Here is a 24447-nt window from a genome sequence, read left to right as displayed (position 1 = left end):
GCTCTGTGATTGTTTTTGTACGTGGATGCCTCCTCCCTGAGATTACAGGCTTCTTGAGGACGTTTTTCCTCATCATTGTCTCTTCAATACAATGCAATTTTTTTGAAGTAACGAATAAAGTCAGTGCAGATCAGTCTTCTGGTGTATCTTACAGGAATTTTTACCAGGTTGGTAAAATGTGGGTTGAATTGCTCAGGAGGTTTTAATAACCAGTCATTGTTCACTGAATTTATATTATGTGCAAACGTAACACTGAATGTAGTTGTAAGTATTAGAATCGGAACAAGGGTACCGGCTGTGGTGGTGGCAAACTGCAGGTCTGTCGCCCAGCGCTTACCTTTCCTCCGGGTCACTCTCAGCCAGCTGGGGCCGGGAAGCTGCCCTCTCCTTCAGTCTCAGGCCTGTCCTCTCCTCCTCCCTCAGAAACAGTGGGCCCGTATCTGCACAGGACGCTTTGTTTGGCCAGAGCGCCCCCTCCCGGCCGGGGGCCTCGCTCAGCCCCACGTCCGCTGGCCCTGCCTGGGGGGTGCTGCAAGCAGGAGGACATCCCCTGCTTTCTGTGGTGAGAAGTGGGGTGGCGCTCTTGGGGTCTTTACACTCCAGTCAGCAGAGAGGAACGTGGGGGTGGGGGAACACCATTAGAAGCAATAAGTGACCCACAACGTAAATTTGTTTCTGTCATTTGTTACAAAAATAACTCTGGTCTAGAGATTATGTTCTGTAATTCAGTATTTGTATTTGTAAAAGAAAGAGATCATTTTATGTCAAAGAAATAATCAATCCTCCCATGTTTTCTTTCGTCTGCTACCTCTATAACTTTTCTTCTTCCTTTCTAATTACAACCCTTAAATAGAATTCGTGCCTCATATCGAATTTACTGAATATCATAATTCCTCCAAGTGGTAAAGATACCTCAAGACAAATGCTGGGCATAGAAGCCACAGGGCATAAATTTGCAAAGAAGTAAAAAGCTAACCTTTTCAAACAATATGGCTTCTCTCTCACTTACCAACTTTACATTTCCCTGTATGGCCCCAGAAGATGACTGGTTAGCCAGAGACGGGTAAGATTCCTCAAGGGAGGAACAACCTAAGACAGGCACAGTCGCAGGGGGGCCATCAGGTGAGAAATTGGGGATCAACAGTGGTGAGGCTTAGAACCTCACACCCCCTGTTTTGAGAGAATCTACCTACCACTTCAGCATTTTATTAAAAATAAAAATAATAATAATAATAAAGGGAGAAATGTGGGCTCCACATATAAATCAAGTATAAAAATCAAACGAATATTCATATTTGACCTTATTGTTTATAGTTCATAATGCGTGATCAAAACCGAAAGTTGCTGTGATGACTGCCCTTGTACTGTTCACCATGTAAGAACTTATTCACTATGTAAGAATTTGTTCACCATGTAAGAACTTGTTCATTATGCTTCAGAAGATTGGAGACTGACGAGAATTAGGCTTGGGGTTGATTAATGTTTGTGCATTGAGCATTGACTCCCCTATACAGAATTTTACTGTTGTTAACAACCATTTGATCAATAAATATGAGAGATGCCCTCTCAAAAAAAAAAAAAAGAAAGAAAAAGACCATTTAGGTGGCTCCTAGAGGGTGTGAAGCTTCCTGTGTCTTGGTCTTATTAGGAAATTCATTATTTTATTGGACTGATATCTCTGCCTTCACCCCATCAGCCAGATCAGTCAAACAAACTAGATCTGGTGTAATTTTTTTATTTTATTCATTCCCCTGATGATGCACAATAGGATTACTACAAAATCTCTGTTGATTCAAACAATACTGAACAGCTTTGTACATAGAAATAGAATTATTGGATTGTATTTTTGTTCATTTTCAACTTTCCTAGACAATGTTTGAGCCTTTGGAGCTATGGGTAACTCCAATGGATGTAATCTCTCTTCTGCCTGATAGCTTCATATGAAGTGAGCAGTTATGACTCATTTGTATATTTATTGACCACCTACTGTGTGCAGGTACATTTTTTGTTTCTTCAGGGTTTATTTTTAGTCAATTTTCTTGAAATATTTCTCATACCGTGGGGATTCTGGACCAATGCTGGTGTTCCTTCCTCAGAGGGACTCAAAGCATCTGCTTTAAAATATGGCATCTGGAGCCAAGCACGGTAACATCCTTTCATTAGTGTAACACATTTCTTACCTGCCAACCACGTGCCAGGCATGAATGAGGCATGGTTTTATGCCCAGAGGACTAACTGTCCTGAAGGAGGAGGCTGCCCTGTACAGGAGCTGGCACAGCAGGGGAGCTGCAGGGAAACCCAGGTGAAGGAGCCACCGGTCCTCCTTGGGGAGGGGAATCCCGGAAATGCTTCCCACTTAGGGGGGGTCATCCTGCTGGCAGGCAGATGGGGCTGGGAGAGGGCGCTCTGGGGAGAGTCATGGGCCTGAGCAACGGCAGGGAAGAATGGAACAGCCTACAGCCTTGTGAGCTCAGGGAACTGCAAAGGCTTGGGTAGGGTGGGGAGTGGGATGTGAGGTGTGGGTACAGAGCATGTAGGCAGGGTGGAGCCTTGAGTGCCATACTGAGGAGCTTGGGTTTTTTCCTACAAGGTGACAGGGAGTTTCGTAAGTTTTTAAAGACGGACAACACGATTAAGTTTCATTGTAGAAAGACATTTTGAAAGTGTGTGACTCAGGGGCTGGAGCTCTAGGAAACTGAGGCAGGGAGGTCAGCTGAAGGCTAGACCATCCAGGTGAGAGCCACGAAGGGATTCCATGAAGGCAAGAGCAGTGAGGATGGTGAGCAGGGGGCGTTTACAAGTGGTGAGGACACACGGGCAGGCTGTATTGCAGGGCTTGGTTACTCTCCGTGGACCAGTAGCATCAGCACCGCTTGGAAGAAAGACAGGATCCCAGCTTCCCCTCCCCCCAGATCCGCTGACTTGGAATCTGCAGGTTAACAAGATCCCCAGATCCGCCGCGCTCCTAGGCTGCCCGCGTCTTGGCGGCACGTGCGGGCCTCTGCTCCTCCCTCTGTGGCTCAGGGCAGGACGCCACTTGTCGGTCCCCGGAGCCGGCTCAGCCCTGCTGACAACCAGGGCCCATCTGACCTGGGTCTCCACCCAACCGGCGGCATGGTCCTGGCCGTCGTCCTCGGGAGCAGGGGACTCAGGAGCTGACTGACCAGGCCCTGGCCAAGAGGTGCCTCTTGCTGAGCACAGCATGCACAGCTCAGGATCCCGGTGCTCAGGCCATGTCTTCCGACGGACCCTCACTGGACAACGCTGCACCACCGAGTCCTGTGTCCCCGCATTCTGCTCAGGCTTCTGGGTGCTACTGTGTCCCTGCACCCTAAGCCCAGGGGACGTTTTGGTAGCCCTCCTCTCTTACACGTGGAGGCTCCCTAAGTGTGGGCATGTGTACACCTCAGAGCCTTCACAACGTGCGGTGCTGCCACGGGACCTGCTGAGTCCACATTATTTACAACAGCTTATTCTTCCTCCCAGACACCATTACCTCTTTTGACACTGTTGCCAGTGAGGTTTCATCCACTGGATGCTGGTCTCTGCAAATGAGGCCCCACAGACATTGCCAAAGCCTGACTGCACCTAAACCCCCATTCCCTCGGCCAGCTCTGGGTACTGCTGCGATTTGGATGAATCCTGGACTTTGGTTCCCCTCTGATCTCTTCCCTTCCCTCTTTCCCCCTCCTCCCCACTTTCTTAGAAGACCAGGCCCTTTTGACCAGTTAGGTCTGTAGAGGCTCAGAAAATAATTATGTTTCTGAGTCATTGGTGCCTTTAAAATGTATCACTAGTAATTTTTTCAAAAATATATTAAAGGTAACCAAAATGTTGAAATCTGATTTTATTTCTAATGTCATCCATTCAGCCAGTTGAAGAATGAGGGTTATTCTTTTCTGCATTCTTTTTAGTAGTTATATCAAAACATTTTTAACAAAACTTATTTTTATGGGCTGGTTATATTGTGTGATGTTGGTGAATGATTTGGGGGGATGCTTGCTGGGTTCTGGCTGGCTGGCTGGGAGGGGGTTTGCTTTGCCAGCCATATCTAAGGATGACTTGGTGGAAACCACCTGGGAAACTGTGTACCTGGCCGGGCAGTGCACCCCAAGTTGCCGGGAGAGATGAGCAAGCACAGAACAGAAGAGCCATTGTCTGGCTGAGTCTCCACTTCCTTTTCAACACTGTATATTTCACATGGTTAATTCATTGATTCATCCCAATAAGCAAGTCCACTACTAAATGAACATGACAACACCAATGGCAACATGGGCTGTGAAGACGTAAAGGGGATGGGACGGTAGAGCAGAACGGGCAGGCTGGCCTGTAGGTGGCCTGGGAAAGCGTCCTGGAGCAGGAGGCCTTCCTGAGACCCAGTCGGCGAGAAGGAAGGTCCGGAGCTGACTCTTGCTTAAAGGAAACAGCAAGTATAATAGACCTAATGTGGGACTTGATGGTTTTGTTTCCTTGGGAATAGAAAGGAAGCTCATTAGTGTCTGGGGCAGAGGAAGAGGGAAGGAGGCGGGGTCTGAGGCATGTAGGCGCTGTGGTTCATGTGAAATATCTGAATTTTTTCAACTTGAAATGAGAAGGCATTGGAAATTTAGAACAGCACTTGACATGAAGTGATTTACACATTTAAACAATCATCTTACTTCTGTGGACAAGGTGGGGGCAGGAGTAAAAGAACATCTTAAGGAATATAAGTGAGAGTTACTTAGACTTAAGGATTAGTATTGAAATGCACTGAAGTGGACAGCTCAGCATCAACTTGGGATATGAAAATGATAGTTTGGATCCAGAAGGAAACATTTCAGAGAAGGAAACCATCTCTCCACTCCAGCTCTCCCCCACAGATTTTCAGCAAGGCTTTGGAATTATAATTACCATGTAAAACTGAAGGCAGATATAGCAGGAAAAAAAAAATGTGTGTTTGAAGTTCAGATTGAGGAGCAGCAAAAACCCATGTCTCCCTTCCTATCTGGGCAATTTTGTCTCTCCTAATATAAGAGTGCACAGGACTGTATTCTGTGGACAGGGGAAGCCGAGCGCCTGGACTCCAGGCACAGTGGGGGATGGGAGTGAGAGTCCTGCCAGTGGGGAGTAAGCCAGACCCTGAGATGGCCGAGCCACAGTGGGGGCTGCCTGGAGTCACTTGGGAGGGAGAAGCCCTAGAGGGCAGCTGGATGTTCAGTGATCTTACAGGAGCAAGGAAGTTTCTTTATGTGGCAAGTAAATGAGAAATTGAGGTTTTTATGGTCCTTCAATTGAAGTCAATTGTGGAAATAGCAATGCAGAGAAATCAAGAAATAAGGGAATTCTGAAAAGTCTCTCTGAAGACAATAGCCTGCTTCAAATTCCTATTTTAAATTTTAAAAACTGAAATTCTCTTTGTTATATAGTTCAGGAGTATCACAATCTCTTCCCTAGCAGATAGGTGCCCTGGGAAGCATAAGATGAAAACACTGGGGGTTTTGTAAGACAAGAAAACACAAATTTCCAGGAAACATTGCTCTCATTGCACTCCTGTGTTTTCACTCAGTTACTTTCATACATTAAAAATATACAGTTTTGCTGTACAGATAAACTCATTTCTAATTGATCTTGAAAGGACTGGGAGCTGGAGGTGGTAGTAGAGCAGCTTCCTCAAGCAACTCTATTCAAGGTCTATTTTACTTCATGTCAACACCCTCAATTTGGACTCTCACTTTGGACCACTCTTCTCAATAAAAAATCCCCATATCCAGCTGTTTCTTCATGTCCGATGAGTTTTTGCTATACTCAATCTTGGAAAAGCAAAGGATGTTCATAATGAAAATTATATAAATGTAGAATGACCTTTCTTCTTGCTGCCATGATCTTTCAGGCCTCTTTCTACTTCTGAGAAATAATGATCAAGTTTTCAGTGCATACCTTCTTCAAGTGTACATGGGAAAGTCTATACAGCCAAAAGAAATATGTCATGTGTTGTTTCAGTAACTTATTCCCCACCATCATCTTTTTAAAAAGTCATTATTGCATTTACAGGATCTAAAGACATTGCTATATATAGATCCTAGTCAGTCAAACAAACTAGATCTGGTGTAATTTTTTTATTTTATTCATTCCCCTGATGATGCACAATAGGATTACTACCAAATCTCTGTTGAGTCAAACAATACTGAACAGCTTTGTACATAGAAATAGAATTACTGGATTGTATTTTTGTTCATTTTCAACTTTTCTAGAAATAGCCAGATTAGCCTCCAATTTGTCCCCATTGCAGTGTGCAATTTCTTCACATCTTGGCCCATTTTTTTGTATTGTCAGACCTTTTTATTTTCCCTAATCGAAATAGGTAAAAAAATAGTATCTCATTACATTTCCCTGATTACTAGTGACCTGAACATCTTTTCATAATTATAAGCCATTTGAATTTCCTCTTTTTTGAATGATCTATTCTAAGGCTTTCCCCACTTTTGGGGGTTGACTTCTTTTTTAGTCATCACTGTAGGATTCATAATACTAATTCATTGTCTATTTTATGTATGATAAAAACTTCAAGACTGTAATTTTGTTTATTTTTTATGGTGTGTTAGTATTTTGTAGAGAAACAGAAACAATAGTATCTACACAGATATCAGAGCTTTAATTGCATGAATTGGTTCAGGTGGTTATGGAGGTTGAGAAATCCAATAATCTGCCAGATCGGCTATCTGCAAGTGAGGACCAGGAATATGGTGGTGTAATTCCATCTAAGTCAAAAGGCCTGAGAAATACGGGTCAATAATATAAGACCACATCTGGGTCTAAAAGCCAGGGAGCCAGAAGCGCCTATGTCAGATGTCCCAGGACAGGGAGAAATGGATATGTCAGCTTAGGCAGGGAGAGTGGGTTTGCACTAACTCCGACCTTTGCTGTATTCAGGCTCCCAGTGGCTTGGATGATCCCACCTGTATTGGTGAAGGTGATGTTTACTCAGTCTACTGATGCAAATGCTAGTCTCTTCCTGAGATGCCCACAGAGACACACCCAGAAATAATGCTTTACCAGCTATCTGGGCATCCTTGAGCTCAGTCAAGTCAAGATGTAAAACTAACCATCACGGTCATTACACTGGAGCCAGGTAAATATATCAGACATTTCCATCATGGCGCCCATGGCTCTTTAAAATATTTTTTCCACTCGAGTTTATGAAGACATTCTTCAATATTTTCTCTAGTTGTCTTAAAGTTCTGGTGTGTTCTGCAGATTTATTTATGTAAGTGGTGTGAAGCAGAGCTCTTTTTCTTTCCAAAAAAAGTACCAATACCAATAGTACATACTACAGAGTCAACTTCTCCTCACCGGTTTGGCATGCCACCTCCCTTCCATAAGGACTCCTGCACACACGTGTGTGTATGTCTGGCCTCTCTATTCTGTACACAGATGTGATGGTCCATTGAAGCTCAAATATTGCAGCTTGATAGGGGAAAAGTCATCCCTCTTTGTTCTTCTAAGGATTCATCTTGAAGATTCTTATTTTAATATGTGACTCCACCACTTACTAGATGTGTCACCTTAAGAAAGTTGCTTAATGTCTCCTTGAATCAGTTTCCTCATCTGAGAGACAGGATTAATTGGATTTCCTTTATCAGGTCATTATGAGGATTAAATGAATTACTCTGTGCAGTGTATACTGAACAGTGTCTCGTGTTCGATAGGCACCATATATGTTAGCTGCTTTAATAATACATGCACTATGAGGGGTAAAAAGGGACTGCTGTTCATCAAAAGATACGAAAAAGGGAGTGGAAAGACTAGTCAAGGAGTGGGAACAGACACTATTACTTATATCCAATAGAGAGCTAATATCCAGAATATATATAAAGAACTCCTACAAAGGTCGCAAACAGAAGACCCAGGAGAAAAATGGACAAAACAGCCAGAGCGCTATGAGCTTGGGATGCGCGGGCAGGACCGGGAGGCGGTGAACCACGTGGCGCCCGCGGCGCCGGGCAGCCGGGGTCAGACGCCTGGAGAGAGGTCTGCCCTGAATCTCCAACTGCCTGGCAAACATGGTCACAGTCACAGTCCTCGGGAGCAGGAGGCGCAGGAGGCTATCTTTGCAGGCCAAGAGGCGCCTCCCCGTGGGCCCAGCACGCACAGCTCCAGACTTGGGAGTCCGAGGGAGGTCCAGCCCCGGGGCGGTGCTGGTTCCCAGAGCCCTGGAACCTGAAGGCTTGCTGAGTGTGAGTGCTGAGGGCCCTTGGACGGCCTCTGGACTTTCCTTCCTCCTGTCCCTCCCACTTCTTCCCGGTTGCCTCCTGCGTGTCCCACTTGATGCTATTAATCAATCTGGGCCAAAGTCGAGTTTGCAAAAATGCTATTATGTTTCTTTCATATAGAGTTTTCCAAAACACATTGCTGAACTAATCCCTGTCAGTATAAATCCCTGGTTTCATTTGTACCTTTGAGCTTGTTATGGTTTCAAGAATTAGGTTTGGCATCAAGTAGTTTAAGATCCTAGCTCTTGCTCACTACAAGTTATGGGAACTTGAGCAAGCTACTTCACCCTCTCAGAGCTCAGATTCCTCAACTTTTAAGTGGGGATCCTATACCCATTTTACAGATTGCTTTAAGGGCCATATTAGCTACTTCATTAAACCATCCTTTAGAAGTGCTTACCATATACTAAAAGCTCATTTAAGAGTAATTGTCATTTTATCTTGATAGTCTCTTTAGAGATCATCAGGGCATATGGGTTCTGCATGACCTTTGGAAAAGTCTGGGCTGGAATATAGGAGATTTTAGGTGAGCATCCTTGGGAGAATAAAAATACAGTGGAGAGTCCAAAGGTGTCCTACAGTTACCATCTGGGAAGGGAGGTGGAAGTAAAGCCGGCAACAGGAAGACAAGCGCTCTGCAAGGTACTAAAACTGTGTGTGTGTTTGGCTCCTGCTTTCCTGCGGCAATAAAGAATGGAGCCTTTTCTTCTTGGAGCAGCAAAGAAGGTGTGAGATGCGGAGATTCTATCCTCCTCTCCAGCCAGACTTGGAGGTAGAATAAGCTGGCCTGGCCATGAAGAGGTGAGGAAGATGGGCTGAGTCCCTGAGATGCGCTGTGGAGAAGGAGACGGGGATGCCTGCCTGGTCTGGAGGGGCCTGGGAGCTCAGCCACAACAAAGGCTCTGTGCTGTTCCTCATCACATGCTAGCGAGGACATGCAGAGGGGAGCTGATTCTCCAAACAGAATAACCAGAACTGTGGAGTGAGATTCCGGAGTCTGTGGAAATGCCCACTGCAGGGGACGAGGGGGAGAAGCTCTACCTGCTAGTAAGGCTTCTGATGCAAGACGGGCCACAGGTCTGTGGGTTACGTAGTGTCTTAGGGGACCTGAGACTTGCTGTTGGCCAAGGAAGACAATCAGTCCTATCGGTGGAGAAGACTCAGTAGTAACTGGAGTTACCAGGATATCCTGCAGCACCCGAATAAAGAGTTAAAAGGTTGATGTCACCACAGTGAAGGACCCTGAGAAGGCAGTTCAAGATGGCCTTTTGTCCTCAGTGTGGGAAATTCTGTAAAGGATATTGCTCTGGACAGTAATAATGATATTCTATTCACTATTTCTTCCCTATCACCTCCCCTGCAGGCTCTTGTTTTATCTTACACTGAGGTAAATAAATAATGCTGTGGATGTTTTCCCTCCATCCATGAACTCATTCCATCAATACATGTGTTCTCTATGTAGAGCTACAAAGCTGATTGAGAAGCATGACATGTCTTGTGAAGCAAATCTTTCCATAGTCACTGCTGCTACCTTTCAGAAGTCAGAGGGAGAACCGGACTTACAGTCAGTAGGACTGCATTTGAATGTGCACTTTGCCACTTTCCAGTTGTGTGACTGTCAGCCAAAGGTCATTGATTTTCTGAGCCAAAATTAGAGTGCAGAGGTTTTGTGAAGATACTGTGGGATGGAAATGTGACAGACACGTAGGAGATGCTCAGTTAATTTGGATGTGTATCCATACACTCTCCCCACCTCTAAGGCAAGTACGAGCCCGGGGACGTACTCTCATGTTCTCTCCCTATTATGCTTAGTTCTAGTACTGCTGTTATTACCACCTCCAGAAACTTTCCCATTACTTTTTTTTAATTAATAGACTTTTCTTTTTAGAGAAACTCACAATAAAACTAAGCAGAAAATACACAGAATGTCCACACACCCCTTCCCAGCCTCCTCCACCAGCATACATACCAAATGTGGTACATAGGCTGCAATTAATGAATCTGCATTGATGCATCATTATCATCCAAGCCCCTAGTTTACATTATGGCTCACTCTTGATGTTGTACATTCTGTGGGCTTGACAAATGCATGATAACATGTATCTACCTTTATAATGTCACATAGAATAGTTTCACTGCTGAAATTCTCTGTCACTTGCCTATACATCTGTCCCTTTTCCCAAACCCCTGGCAGCTACTGATCCTTTGATTGCCTCCATAGTTTTGCTTCATCCACATAATATAGTTGGAATCATACAGGATGTTGTCTTTTCAGACTGACTTCTTTCACTTAGTAATTGCATTTAAGTCTCCTCCATATCTTGTGGCTTTATAGCTCATTTTTTATTGCTGAATAATAATCCACTGCATTGATATACCATTGTTTATTTATCCACTCACCTACTGAAGGACATCTTGGCTGCTTCTCAGTTTTGGCAATTATAAATAAATCTACGGTAAACATTTGAGTGCAGGCTTCTGTGCAGACGTAAGCTTTCAACTCACTGGGGTAAATACCAAGAGGTGCGATTGCTATATTATAAGGTAAGAGTATACTTACTTTGTAAGAAACTGCCAAACTGTCAGAGAGAGACAGCATTTGTAAGGGTGCCCTTTTCTGGGATGGGGATGAAGTCTACAGGTGCACCATGTAGACACAGGTGTGAGAGTATCCATTATTTTTACTGGTAGGAAACTTTTTTTCTCCTGATAGACCACATATTTGTACAAAAAAGTCACACATGCTCACTTGTAAATTCCATTCCTTGTCATGTTTAACCTTGTTGCAGTGTCAGCAAGGCAAGTTCAAGACTTCATAAACAGTCAGGTTTATTCAGATTCCTACACTGACTATTGAGTAATCTTTCAATAAATCGGCCTTTTCCATTGCTCTCCATTTCCCTATTTAGACCAAGGGAGCTCTCAGCCACATAGCATCTGTGCTGGAGTTTGTACACAGTTCAGACCAGTGCAAACATAATTTGTACTAAATAAACATTAGCTGTTATGATTATTACTTGAAAACCAACTTATCAGATGGACATTAGAAGCTGTATTTGACTTATGCAGAGTTTGGTATTCAGGTCTTGGAACATTTCTAAGATTTATAAAGAGCTTCACTACCTGGCCACACTGAATTATTCATCAAAATCAACCATTGCACCAATTCAGTTTCTGGGTGTGTAAAACGTCCTTTGCAGATTCTTGGAAATAACTTCAGCATGATATTTATTTCACTGGATTGTGGCTATGGATTTCAAGTTCTTTTCTCCTCCAGTGTTTGTGTTCCCTTTCATCATTTTAAATAGAAAACCACAAACAGTTGCTAGGAATTGGCTCCAGAGATGAGCAGAAAGGAAACCGATCTGGGTTGACCAGAGTGCCAGGGAAGAGCAGCCTCTCTCTTCCACTGCCCTGCCCAACCCGCTCGGCTCCCCAGCCTCTCAAGCTGAAATTCCTCATGTGTTCATATACCATTGCTTGCAGGGTACGAGTGAGGCCCTTCTCACTGATCCTCACCAAGTGTGGATGCTACAGAGATAAGCAATTACAGAGAGGACAGGGCAGGGCCAGAACTGAGTGTGGTGGGGGATGCACCCCACGAACACATAACATTTGTGTTGCTGAGTTTCTGCATTTTCTTATGTCACCTCAGTATCTGGACACCCAGTGTCCTTGTGCCATAATTGTTCAGGACCCCCACCCAAAAAAGGGCTACGTCAGAGAGCATCTTTTCTCTTCTCAAAAGAGTCACAAGATTCACTCAAAAGATTCTGTGTATTTCAGGGTCCATTCATTCTCTCAGCACATGTTTACTGTGTTCCAGGCCTGGTTCTTGGAACCAGGGACACAATAGTGAAAAAGGCAAAGTTTCAATTCTCCTGGAAATTATATTCTCATTATAAAGAGTGACATGTAATAACATGTCAAGTAGTCTAAGGGTCACATGGAAAAATGAAGCAGGATAGAGGGTTAAAGAGAGACAGCATTTGATAGGATAGCCTTTTCTGGGATGGGGGAAGAGGCTTCTTTGATTGAGATGGCTTCTTGGGGATGAAGTCTATAGGTGCGCCATATGGACACAGGTGTGAGAGCACCATTATATGTAGACAGCAACATGTGCAAATGCCCTGGGGTGTGCACATCCTTAACATGCTCACAGATTAGTAAAGTGGCTGGAGAGCAGGAGGGAGGGGAGCCGAGGTAGGGATCTGGTATGGGAGGTAGGCACAAAATGCCTTAACTCAGTTAATGCATACTGCTTCAGAAAACCACTGAGTGACTGGAGTGGATGATGTTTTAGGGAAGCTGGGAGGAGAGGAATTCGCGGACCACAGAGTCATTAAAAGCACTCCTAATTCACAGCCACCCATGGAAAAGCCTCTGTTTTTTCCCACCAGATGCAAATCCTGGAGCAGGAGCTCTATATGTTTTGATTTCCTGCTGTATCAGCTCACATGGCATGTGTCGGACTCATAGTAGGTACTGGGACTCTAACAGACACAGCAGATCCCTGACATTCACTAAGTTAACAGCAGCCATTTCAACTATTTATGAGCAACCCAAAATTAATGGCATGCAGTCAATATTTTGGAATTTGGCTGAGGCCTGTATCTGAATAACATAGAGGGCTATAGAGCTAGTGTGACAGAAGATACCCTTACCTTTTGGGGAGCCTAATGCAGGGATTTTCTGGAAAAATAGCTACCAGGTGAATGACCAGATATGAGAATTGAGTGGGCAGTAGATTCAGAGTGTGAGCCTGGAAAATCCTGTCCCCAGATAAGGAAAATGTTCAGGAAAGCACTAGGATGAAGAATTTGTAAGGCTCTCAGGATCCATGCCATCTGAATGTCAAGGGTCTACTGAATAAGTTTCTCCTTCCTGGGACATATTTAAGAACCAGGTGGTCAAACCTCGCCTCTCTTATGGTGATATCACCTTAGCTATACTTAACACATGACCCTCTAGGACCCTAAGTACTTAATTTTACATATAGTTTCTCTCATGGTTTAAGTACAATTGGTTAATACAATTGGTTATCATTCTTGGTTTTCTCTGCACAGTGAGGACTCAAAGAATCTTGTTGGTTGAATGAATAAATGACTTAAAATCATCAATGGAAATGAAAAAGGGGTTGGTATCAGAAGAAACAGCTAAAATAAATGAACAGTGCCTGTCATAGCACTATTGCTTTCATACTAGTTATCTTTAAAAATAAGATACCCTGTTCTAAACTGCAGGTTGAAATAACTTGCAGAGCCAGAGAACAAATTTTGTTTCTCATATTCCAACACAAGAACCTCATTTACTCACTCAACAAATATTGTTAAGAGCTCTCAGTGTGCCAGGCACTGTACTAAGTGCTGAGAATACAGGGTAATTACAGTTTGCTTGCAGATACAGACAAGCAATTAGGCAGTTTCAGCATTTCACAGCTTCTTCTCAGCAACCCTAACAATATCCAGGCTCTCCCTAAGCTACTGGTTTTAGAGCCCCTGAAGAAATATATCTTTTGTTTGGAGTAGTCAGCCTCAAGGTCAGGGCCAAAGCCCCACAGGGCTCTCAGTTTTCAGTCTGTTTCCCTCTGTTTCTGGGCTCATGGTAGCCCTCCTGGCTGCCTTTTCTCAATCTTACCTGATAAATGGACACCTGCCACCATTTGGGGGAGAATGATGACTCTTCCAGGTATCTATTTTATTTCCCAGCCAGTTCTGGAAAGGGATGGGGGCTGGCTTTGAATGCCCCCTCTTGCTGCTTCCCTCTAAGAAGTGAGCGTGACTTACTGTCAGATCCCTCCCTTCTGCTTCTGCCATTGACATTTCTCGGCTCCTTTAGGTCCTTTAAATTCCGTTTCCTCTGTGCGATTCAGTCTTTTCCCTGGCTCCCCACCTCCCACTGTGGACTGAATGTGTCCTCCTCAAACCCATACATTAGAATCCTAATCCCCAGTGTGATGATGTTTGCACGTAGGACCCGTGGAAAGTGATTAGGCCGTGAGAGTGGAGCCCTCATGAGTGGGCTAGTCTAAGACAAGGCGTAAGAGAAGTGATTTCTCTTCCCACCATTTGGGGACACAGCAGGAAGGCAGCTTCTTATAAGCCAGGACACGGACCCTCACCAGGAACCCACCATGCTGGCACCCTGATCTCAGGCTTCCATCTTCCAGAGCCACCCCGTTCATGGCACTTTGTTATAGCAGCCCAGATAGACAAAGACACACTCCAAATTGCTTGTCTAAAGTTCACAGTGGCTACTCTAGAAGAAAGGTAAAAAGAAGGAGCCTAAAGAGACAGGGAAAGTTATCAGATTATGAGTGGCTACAGTGTGCCAAGAACCCTGACTTGCAGTTGATATACATCATTGATTTTTCCTTCCAAGGGCACAGGGTGGAGAATCAAGCAGATGGAGAGTCAAAGCCCAGCCACGCCATTTATCAGTGTGACCATGGGCAAGTGACCCACAATGCCAAGACCCCAGCGTCCTGGAAAGATGGTGGAGCAAAGTGGGTACGAGCACACAGCCCTCCTTAAACCCCAGCTCTGCACTTATTAACTGTGTGGCCCTGGGGAGCTGCTTCATCTCTCTGTGCTTCAGCTTCCTTTTCCCAAAAATGGAAATGGTAATAACAGTGTCCATGACAGTAAGGGTGGTTATGATGATCAGATAAGTTAATGTAAGTAAAACACTGAATAACAACCAGCTCCAGGTAAGAACAAGCTTTTAACTCACAGCTTCCTGTTGAATATTTTTTAAAAAGTGTAAGTTCACAGTGTTTGGCAAAAAAGCACGTAGCAAAGTTTTGCTCATACTGATGTTTTTATTATGATTCATTATTTTTTTATTATTAATGATTTTGTCATCACTTTTAAAAAATTGTGATAATTACTTTCAGACCTAGAGTTGGCAGACCTGCAGTCTTCCTTGCTAAACTACTTGAAAAGAATGACAATGGATAAAGGCCGTAGCTTCTTCTCAAGCATGGTGTGGGTCCTGCCGCATGGGCGTCACCTTTGAGCTGGACAGAAATGCAGAAGCTTAGACTCCAGCCCACATCTATGACTCAGAATCTGCACTTGAACTTGATCCCCGGTGGACATGGGTAAGTTTAAGGTTAAGAAGCACTGCTCTGCACACTGGTTCTTAACCCACTGGAATCCCATTTGAAGCATACTGATGCCTGAACACTTCACCCGTCCTCAAACCCCAAATTCCATTTTAATTGGCAGGAATACAAAATCTCAGAAGCTCCCTGGGCAGTCGGGTGTGCAGTCCCGGTGAGGGCCGCCCGTCTGGCAGAGGGTCCGAGGGGAGTGAGGCTGCAGGGATGGGCGGGAGTCTAGTTTCTTCAGCGACTGCCGGCGACATCTGGTTTCTCTTCTCACTGGGCCCAGTGGAAACACGGAGGGACACAGGGAGGACACATTCTTCCCTCCCCACCCCCGCCGCTCTCCACTCCAGTGACCAGGACATGTGACGAGGCTCTGGGAGGGTTTCTGTTTCTCTGCGTTGCGGGTGTGGTGTCCGGGCCGAACTGGCCCGCAGCATCTCTCTCACTTAAGTCGCTATACAGATGGGGCTCGGCTCTTCCGGGGGTGTGTATTTCCTTGAAATGGGGTCTGTCTTCTTCCTTCATTGCTAGTAGCACCCAGAGGCTGCTTGGTTGGAGAAAACCTAGCCGGAGATCTCATGACTTCTCAGTGAGACGTTTGACCCTTAGTGGAAAATTCACAGTCCACTGGGTGCCGGCAAGTAGTCTAAGTGAGTGTTACAGTTGGGACATTGGTTCATGCCCCATCATAAGGCCTAAGACTCCCCTGGGGAGTTCTGTGGGAATGAGGCTCAGGAGTCTTATATTCTGAATTTTCCAGAGAAGCTGGAAACTTGGAATTTTATGAAAAAAAATATTAAGGTTTTTAAGTGTTGGCAGCTGATCCAAAAAGCTTAAAAACCCTGATGGCTAAGTGGAACATTTCCAGAGGTCAGAGTTGGCCCACTGACCTCAGAGACATGGCCCCTGTTCTAAATAGCCCATCTGGGTTGCCAAGACTGCATGAGACTGGGTGACTGACATAAATGACCTCACTCTCCTGCTGGAGCTGGTAGAAAAGAGACTCCTGGAGTCTTCTACGTCATGCGACCAAAGGCGTGCAATGGCAGTGACCCATTAGCTGGGGAGACCCTCGCCCAAAGGCTCACCTTCCACATGCCTAGGCCTAAGCATGGCTATTTCTGACTATGTATGTCCTCCTAGAGTCTGGGTGGACCTTTCTACCTCACACAGAGCCGGATACTGCAGCAGTCACACAGACTATGTCATGTTTCCCAGAACAGCAGAACAGAGGGAAAGAAAGAAGGGCTCCCACTCTCCAGTCTCCTCCCTCCCTGAACCACAGACAGCTCCAGCATTTGACAGAGCTCCTTGTTTTCTGCTACCATGTCTCTGCTAGTGACCGAATGTTTCTCCCTCAATATTCTCTTTATACAAGCTGATGTGACGTATGTTGGTTGCTAATATTAGATTTGTAACAGATGCCCTCATTGTTGGAGCCTGGGTACGTGTGGAGCAGATTGATGAAGGAAGGTCCTCAAATGTCTGTTGACTTGAATAGCAGAACTTGCTGTAAGAGCAGGGGGCTCACACTTTTGGGGCAAGTTCTGTGAGAGACGCAGGAACTGAGTCCACAGTCTAGCTCCCATGGGGACTGTAGCAGGGGCCTTGGGGGAGTGGACAGGAGGCATAAAGCCACAAGAGAAGGCATCGCATGTGCAGCCAAGCAGTACTACCCAGGGGTGGGGTAAAAATGACAGTTGTCTAGTCACCACTGAGTGGCCAAAATTAGGACCCCAGCGAACCAGTTAGCAAGTCTAGAGGGGATGGTGAATAGTTTCATGAACGTGGCCAGTGGATGATTCTTTCTCATTTCTATTTTTCTTGAGAAAGCCTTTTAGACAAACCAGAGGAGAGTGCTTACACCACATGAACTTTTTGGGACTCAGCATGAACTGCTAGGGTTTTCTTTGTGCCTCCTTTGTCTTCAGAATGCTCTCAGTTTTCTTCTGCAAGTTAATTGAAGTATTTATTAATATCTACTGAATTTGGGGGTTTTTGTCCAAAATTTTATCTCATTCCCTGAACACTCACGGAAGTCAACAGCGTGACAGAGATCATGTTTCTCTGACTCTGTTGCCTTCTACATACATTTTCTACTCACAAGACCTCAGAGCTAGTGCATCGGAAAGCTTCCTCAGACTTGGTCAAAGCCAACGGGTCAAGGGTCTCTTGGTCTCCGAAGGATTGTGTTGGAGGCTCACAACTCTAAAGGTCCCGTCTTGATTTGGAATTGAATGTCAAGTTGAACTCCACAGATAAGCAGTTTATAAACCAGTTTAATCTTTGTGAGAATAAAAACAGAGCCCTCAAATTTTAAGTTCCAGAACATCTTGTAAATTCTAGATCGTTGTAACTGCATTTTTTTTTTTCCTAAATGAAAGTCTGGCTATTCACCTATGGAAAAACTATGTAGAAGAAAGGAACCAGCATTTACTGAATTTTGCTCTATGTTAAGTACTTTGTGCTGGTTATTTCATTTCATTCTTATGCCAAAATATGAAATAGGTATTAGTATTACCGTTCTACATTTGAAGAATTTAAGGCCCAGACTGCTCAAACATCCTGTGTCAGAGCTCAGATTTAAGCCAGTCTTCTGATGCCAAAAACCATGCTTTTTCCATTTATCTGCAATTCTGGAGTTCTTTTGCAATTCCCAGATGCTGTTATGTGCCAAGTAAGGTGTATGTAGACTAAGAGATAGGACTGAATAATTTTCTTAAAATTTTTTCTAGTAATAAAAATAAAAACAATTGTTTTAAATCCACGAGTATTTACAATAGAATGGATACTTAGGTGGATTTCTGAAATAAACGTTTAGCTTGTGAGTTCCAGGACAGCTGAGACCAGGTTCCATTCACTCTGTGTCCCCAGCAATTAGCACCGAGCCTGGCCCACAGTGAAAAGTAGGCAGTCTGTATTTGTTAAATGAATGAATAAGTTTCTTCTCTGCCTACATCAGTGTTTGGATGAAAGACGGCATCTACCTAATTTAGATGGACCCCCTTCACCCACTGAGCACACTGTTGTCTTCAACAATACGGCCACAGACTGAATATTTGTCTCCCCCAAGGCTCCTGTGTTGAGACTTCATGTGTGATGGTGTTTGGAAGTGGAGCCTTTGGGAAGCAATTAGGTCCTAAAGGTGGAGCCCTCATGAATGGAATTAATGCCCTTATGAAAGAGATCCCAGAAAGCTTGCTTGCCTCTTCTGCCATGTGGGGGCACAGCACAAAAACAGCCGGTTATGAACCAGGGAGGGGACCATCACTTACAATTGGTAGTGTGACATAATTGAATTGCCCAGTGGTATGCAAAATGATGGTGCATCTTACAATCAGTGGTATCCTGGGTGCAATGCGATTCAGCACTGACTCTGTTGGCACCTTTTTCTTGGACTTCCCAGCCTCCAGAATTGTGAGAAACAAATGTTCGTGTTTATAAGTCACCCAGTATATGGTATTTTATTACAGCAGCCCAAATAAACTATTGGAAATACTAAGTAATATTAACAGGGGTTAGGCGAGCGAGCCAAGCCAAGCTGTTATTTACAGGTGGAGAAGATGGATTTTGCTCATCTTGCTTCATCAGAATCCCCATGTCATGTTTGTGTTCTAAAGAAGAATGACAAAGTGCCTTGGTGACTTATGAATGGCTAGTGAAAAGGATATCCTCAATAGAGTTTTTCTAAAATTTATACTTACTAAATTTACACAGGTCTCCAGACTTCAACTGAATTTAATATTTGCTTCTAAATGTATTCCATTACTTTTTTTATAAGATACAAAATTTAAAATGTACAAAAGTAGAAGAAAATAATTCTACTTGTCCTATCATGCAAGGACAGCTATTGAACTCTTCTCAGCCTTGTATCCTTTGCATATGATCACACAGTGTGATCATACCATGCGTAAAATTTTATATTCTACTTTTCTAATTTTTCTATTATGAACATCTAAGGAGCACTCCAGTTTCATTTTTCCTAGAAAGTTTTTAAAAACTTTTTAAAAACTTTCTTAATAAAAAGCAATATGTATTTGTTCTAGACAAATAAAAGTGTGCAAATGTAGAAGTATATAAAATTATTCAAAATAAAGAAAAATTAAAAACATGGAAATTTAAAATAGAATGCTCTGCCTTCTCATACTGTCAGCTGAATACATTACAAAAGGAACATTTAATAAGTAAGAAACAAGAAGATGGAAGTTCCTCTTGAGTGTCTTTCTAAATATACGACACTCGCTTATTTCTGTGTGTCAGTCATCCGGGCCTTTTAGGCGCAGAAGTTGAGCTGAATTAAAACTGGTGGGAAGAGGTCTGGGAGTGGCTCACAGGATCCATCTCCAAGGTGCACAAACACATTCCTGGAAATGTGATGATATTTAAAAATATACATATATTTATTGAATCTTCTCTCAGGGAGAGTGCTGTAAATGATTGGAAGACAATGCTTTGATGAACCACCTGGGAAAGGGTGTAGAATCTCCAAAGGGCCCTCTTGAGTAGCTGCATTGCCACTCTCCTTCTAAGAGAGCAGCTGGCTATCTGCAGGGCTTAGGTTTGTGCCCTGATATGTTAAAGACTTGGGGTCAAAGCTGGGTTGCTGAACCCCACCATTAGAAATCCTAGTTTTCTTCCATTTCTCAGAGCATTCAGTCTCTCCAATGAATAATTAGATAAAGAATTGATCTAAAGGGACACCAAATTATTAGCCTATTCAAGGTACCCACATCTCAGTGGCTCTCAGTTATATCACCTTTCTGAGATCTTGACTAAGGCAAAGGGATGGATACCAGATGTCTCCTCCAACCCCAGGCGAGACGCTAAGAGCAGCCTTCCTCTGTTCTGGCAATTGGGTCAACCGTGTAATTATTTGGCACTGCCATTCTGGACAATTATTTTTCAATGAGCTATACTAATTGGTTTTGATGAGGTTAGAGGAGCTATCTCTTTATTTTATGATTATATCACCTATTAAAAACTTATATAGTACTTTCTACATGCTATGCACTTTTTAAAGCTCTTTGTATCCTGAATTTCATCATGTCTAAGACACCACTGATTAAGAAACACCATTATTTTACATACCAATGATGAATTAAATAATGCTACACTATCAATTGTGAAATACACTTCGATTTCAGAGATGTTAAAATGTGGAAAATGCATGTCATAGAATCAATGAAACATGATATAGTAATGCATTTAATGCTTAAAACCACACTAGGAGGTAGGATCTATCATCATCATTTTATAGATGAGAAAATTGAGGGATAGTGAGGTTCAACAATTTGCCCAAGATCACATGACCAGTAAGAAGAGCCAGCATTTGAACCCAGGCAGTCTAATGCCAGAATTCAGGTTCGTGACCATGTACCCTTCTCCCTACAGCTATGGAAAGTGAAAAAAAAGAAAAAAAACTTCAGAAAAATTTATTTTTATTAATTTATTTTTTATTTGAGTGTATCAGGACATACACTTACATTATTTTCTATATAAAGGGATTCAAAGTTATTCCTGCCTGACATAATCCTCTAAAATCTGGAAAAAATTTTAAAATTAAATAGTTGAGCAACCTAGAAATGCTCAGAAGTTCTATGGGTCAGGTGTCTTTTTCAGGGCAGGCTAACAGGGAGAGGCGTGTATGTGTAAACGTGTGTGCTTCTTCTGGGGGAACTGAAGTTGTCTAATAGTTCTTCAGACATCATCCAAAGTTTAGCTTCTCTAGAAAGAAGACAACTCTGTGCACAATTTCAAGTAAGCGTGACTCAGCCTCCTGCTGGCTTGACAATAACCCTTTGACTAAGAGGCCTTCTGCCTTTCACTAGAGGGTTGAGCTAAACATGCTTCCTTAGATATAGTTCTTATTAGGAAAATAAATCTGGCATTCTAACCCAAATAGAAGATATTCTAACCTCCTCACCATCCTAGCAATCCACATGGGGTTAATTTCCTCTTTATTTGTCAATTTTTATAAATGTTAAACAATTTATAAAGAGGAGAGCCAAAGAAGTAGTTTCTGAGACCTAGAAATGAATTATTATTCTAGTTTATGACCCATTGTCTCAACCTGTCTCATCATTCAGTATGATTTTCCATTGTTCCCACTGTCTTTCCAGAGCTTCTCCTCCCCAGATTAACCTAGGTGACCCTTCTCTGCCCTCACAACACAAAGTACTTCCCTCAAAGAGCGCTTCCCATACTGAATTGTAATTGCTTATTGCTCTGTCTTCCCTTCTTACTTCAAGTTCTGTGATGCAAAGGTCAAGGTGGATCCTAAAGCTGGACATGGCATGGAGTCACTGTAATGGGAACTGACATTCTGGCCCATCCCTGGTCTAAGACAGAGCAGCTTGCAGAGAATCAGTTACCTTCTTCCTTCTCTTCTGAGTTCCCACATGGCACTGTGAGGGGCTAGCGTGAGTTCCAGCAGAGCTGGAACCAGGTCTAACTTTGCTCTTCCTGAATACCCAGCATCCAGCACAAGGGCTGGCTTATGGTAGATGCTTTGAAAACATTTTGAAAATAAATGTGTGAATTATAGCAATAAGAGTGCAAATCAAGTTTCACGGAAGGATTTTTTCTTTCATCCAATTCATTTACTCACTCACTGTATTGAATAATTACCCTGAAACAGCACTATATTTACATCTAAGGCAACAATACAGGGGAAATGCTGGTCTTAATAGTCATAAGTAAATGGGGCCCTTAACCTCATACAGGGAAGGAGGTGGGGTGAGTGATGAGGACGTATTTGTCAGGAAGGAGGGTGACTTGAGAACTAATGTTCAGCCAGATCATGAAAAAAAAAGAAAGGCTAAATGAAAGGGGTGAAGGGATGGGAATGTGGTGAGAGTTCCAGGCCAAAGGAAGTAGTTTATGATGCAAAGGCTCAGGGGCAAGAGAATATTTCACTCAAGCCATTGCAAGAATTTGAATAGCACTTAGAGCAAAGAGGGCCTGGTGGGAGAGGAAAGAAATGAAGCCAAAAAAGATTGAGCCGTATCTCAGCAGTCACAGGGATTGGACAGAGAACTGGGCCTTATTCTAGGGCAAGTGGAGAGCAACTGAAGGACTTGAGTGTAGTTTAAGGAAGGACTCGAGTTATTTAAGGAAGTCACCCCCTCTGGAGAGTGGATTGGAGGGAATGAAGGGAGAAAAACTGGGTATGAGGGCTGAGGATGGCTTGATCCGAGGTGGTGCTGGGGGGGATGCAGCTGTCATCACAGCACGAGGGGGGCCAGGTCATGGGAGGAGTGTCTAGTTTGGCTCATGTTTTCAAACAACATGGACAGAACCAATCAAACTGCAGAAGGGCAGGTAGAGTCATTTTATTCCACATCACCCATAGCTTTTCGTCTTCAGGCCGTCCCTGAAGGCTTCTGACAGATGTTAGATTGGCAATGGATGTGAGTGCAGAGGCCTAAAAAGATCTGGTCTGAAACCTCTTCCCCTGTGAGAAGAGAGTGAGTGGAGAAGGAAAGGGACTAGAAATCATCAAATAGAGAAACAGTGGTGAACGATGGATATGTGCTGTGTATCACACATAAAGATGCAGTTAAGGACAGTCTTCCCCTAGAAGCAGCAGGCAGCAAAAACTTTAATTAGATCAGGCCACTCCCACCCGTAGTTTGCTCCAGAATCATGGAATGAAGACATTTGTAATTTGCAAAAGTAAGTTCAATATTATAATATAATTTTATCTTTGGGAGGCAAGCAAACAAAATGAAGTAAAGGAAATAAAGTAGACAAAAACCATTCTGGCTGTGGGATATGCAAATATGTTTTTGTGGGTCTGGAAGAAAGGGGTGGGGGGAAAGAATCTGTCACAGGGGTGAGGAAGTGGTGGCAGAGATATTTATGCTTATCAAGGGGAGGGGCAGAGATCAAACAAATTTGGGAAGCAGTGGATTAAAGTCATACAAATGCTTTAGTCATAAAGACTGAAATTTTATTTTTTTGTATTTTCTGCATTTGTTTAAAATATAACAAAATCATCATATTTGACATCTATTACTCCAGACTCTCTGGTAGCCATAGGGATCCACAGACTAAGAAGATACCACCTTTGTCCCCAGAAGGATCTGATCTAATGGAGAAGACAGACACAGGAGTTATTAATACCCTAACATGATAACTGCCATAATAGAAACACGTACAAAGAACAGGGGGAGGAGGGATTGATCGATTTCTAGTTGTGACAACATGAACTGACATTAGGGAACATATATAATCCTATATAATGATATAAATATATGAAATCCTATAAAACCTATAGTCCTCATGGCTTCCCATGAGAGAACATTACAGGACTGCAGGACGAAATCACAATCCCAGATCAAAGAGGACTCCAAGTCTAGCCTCTTCTGTGACATCACAGTATGTCAGTCTATTTTCTCTTTCTTTTAATCAGAATACAAATTTAGGTTTCATTTTAGGAACCAAACCTGGTCAGCACTGCCAGGTATTGAAGCCTGTAAGGAATTTGTTCCTAAGATCCAAAATGTGTTCTCCAGACCATCTGTCTCCTACCTTATAGGTTCACCTTACAGATCTGCTGTGGCTCAGAGGAAAGACCAGTCCGGAGAACCACACAGACCTGGTTCACATCTGGCTCCGGACTCGCTGGTGTTGCCATCTTAGGCAAGTATAGAACGGTCTGGCGCTCAACCCCCCATGTGGCACAGTGGGGAAATAAGCTCAAATAATAGTATGTAAATAAAGGCACCCCTAGTCGATGCTCTGGCTCTCTCTCTACCACCACCACCCTAGTCTGAGCCACAATTTCTCATCTGGATTTTTGCACATATTTTTCTTCAGTCATTCAGGATCACTCCAATCCACGTGTCTCTGTCCAGGGAGCCAATGGGATTGTGTCACCACCACTGAAAGATCAAAATCCTCAACATGACTTATAATATTTCTTTCCAAACTACAGGTCATTAGACATTAGTGGGTCATAGAAACAATTTTGTGGGTCACCACCAGTTTTTTTTTCAATGGAATAAAACAGAACAGAAACATGGATTGCAGTGCCAACTGTATGTGTATTATTTCATGCAGCTTGTTTTCTCATTGTGGGTTCTG

The sequence above is a fragment of the Manis javanica genome, chromosome 6, assembly GCF_040802235.1.
Source record: "Manis javanica isolate MJ-LG chromosome 6, MJ_LKY, whole genome shotgun sequence".
Taxonomy (NCBI): Eukaryota; Metazoa; Chordata; class Mammalia; order Pholidota; family Manidae; genus Manis; species Manis javanica.
This window is presented reverse-complemented; position numbering follows the sequence as displayed.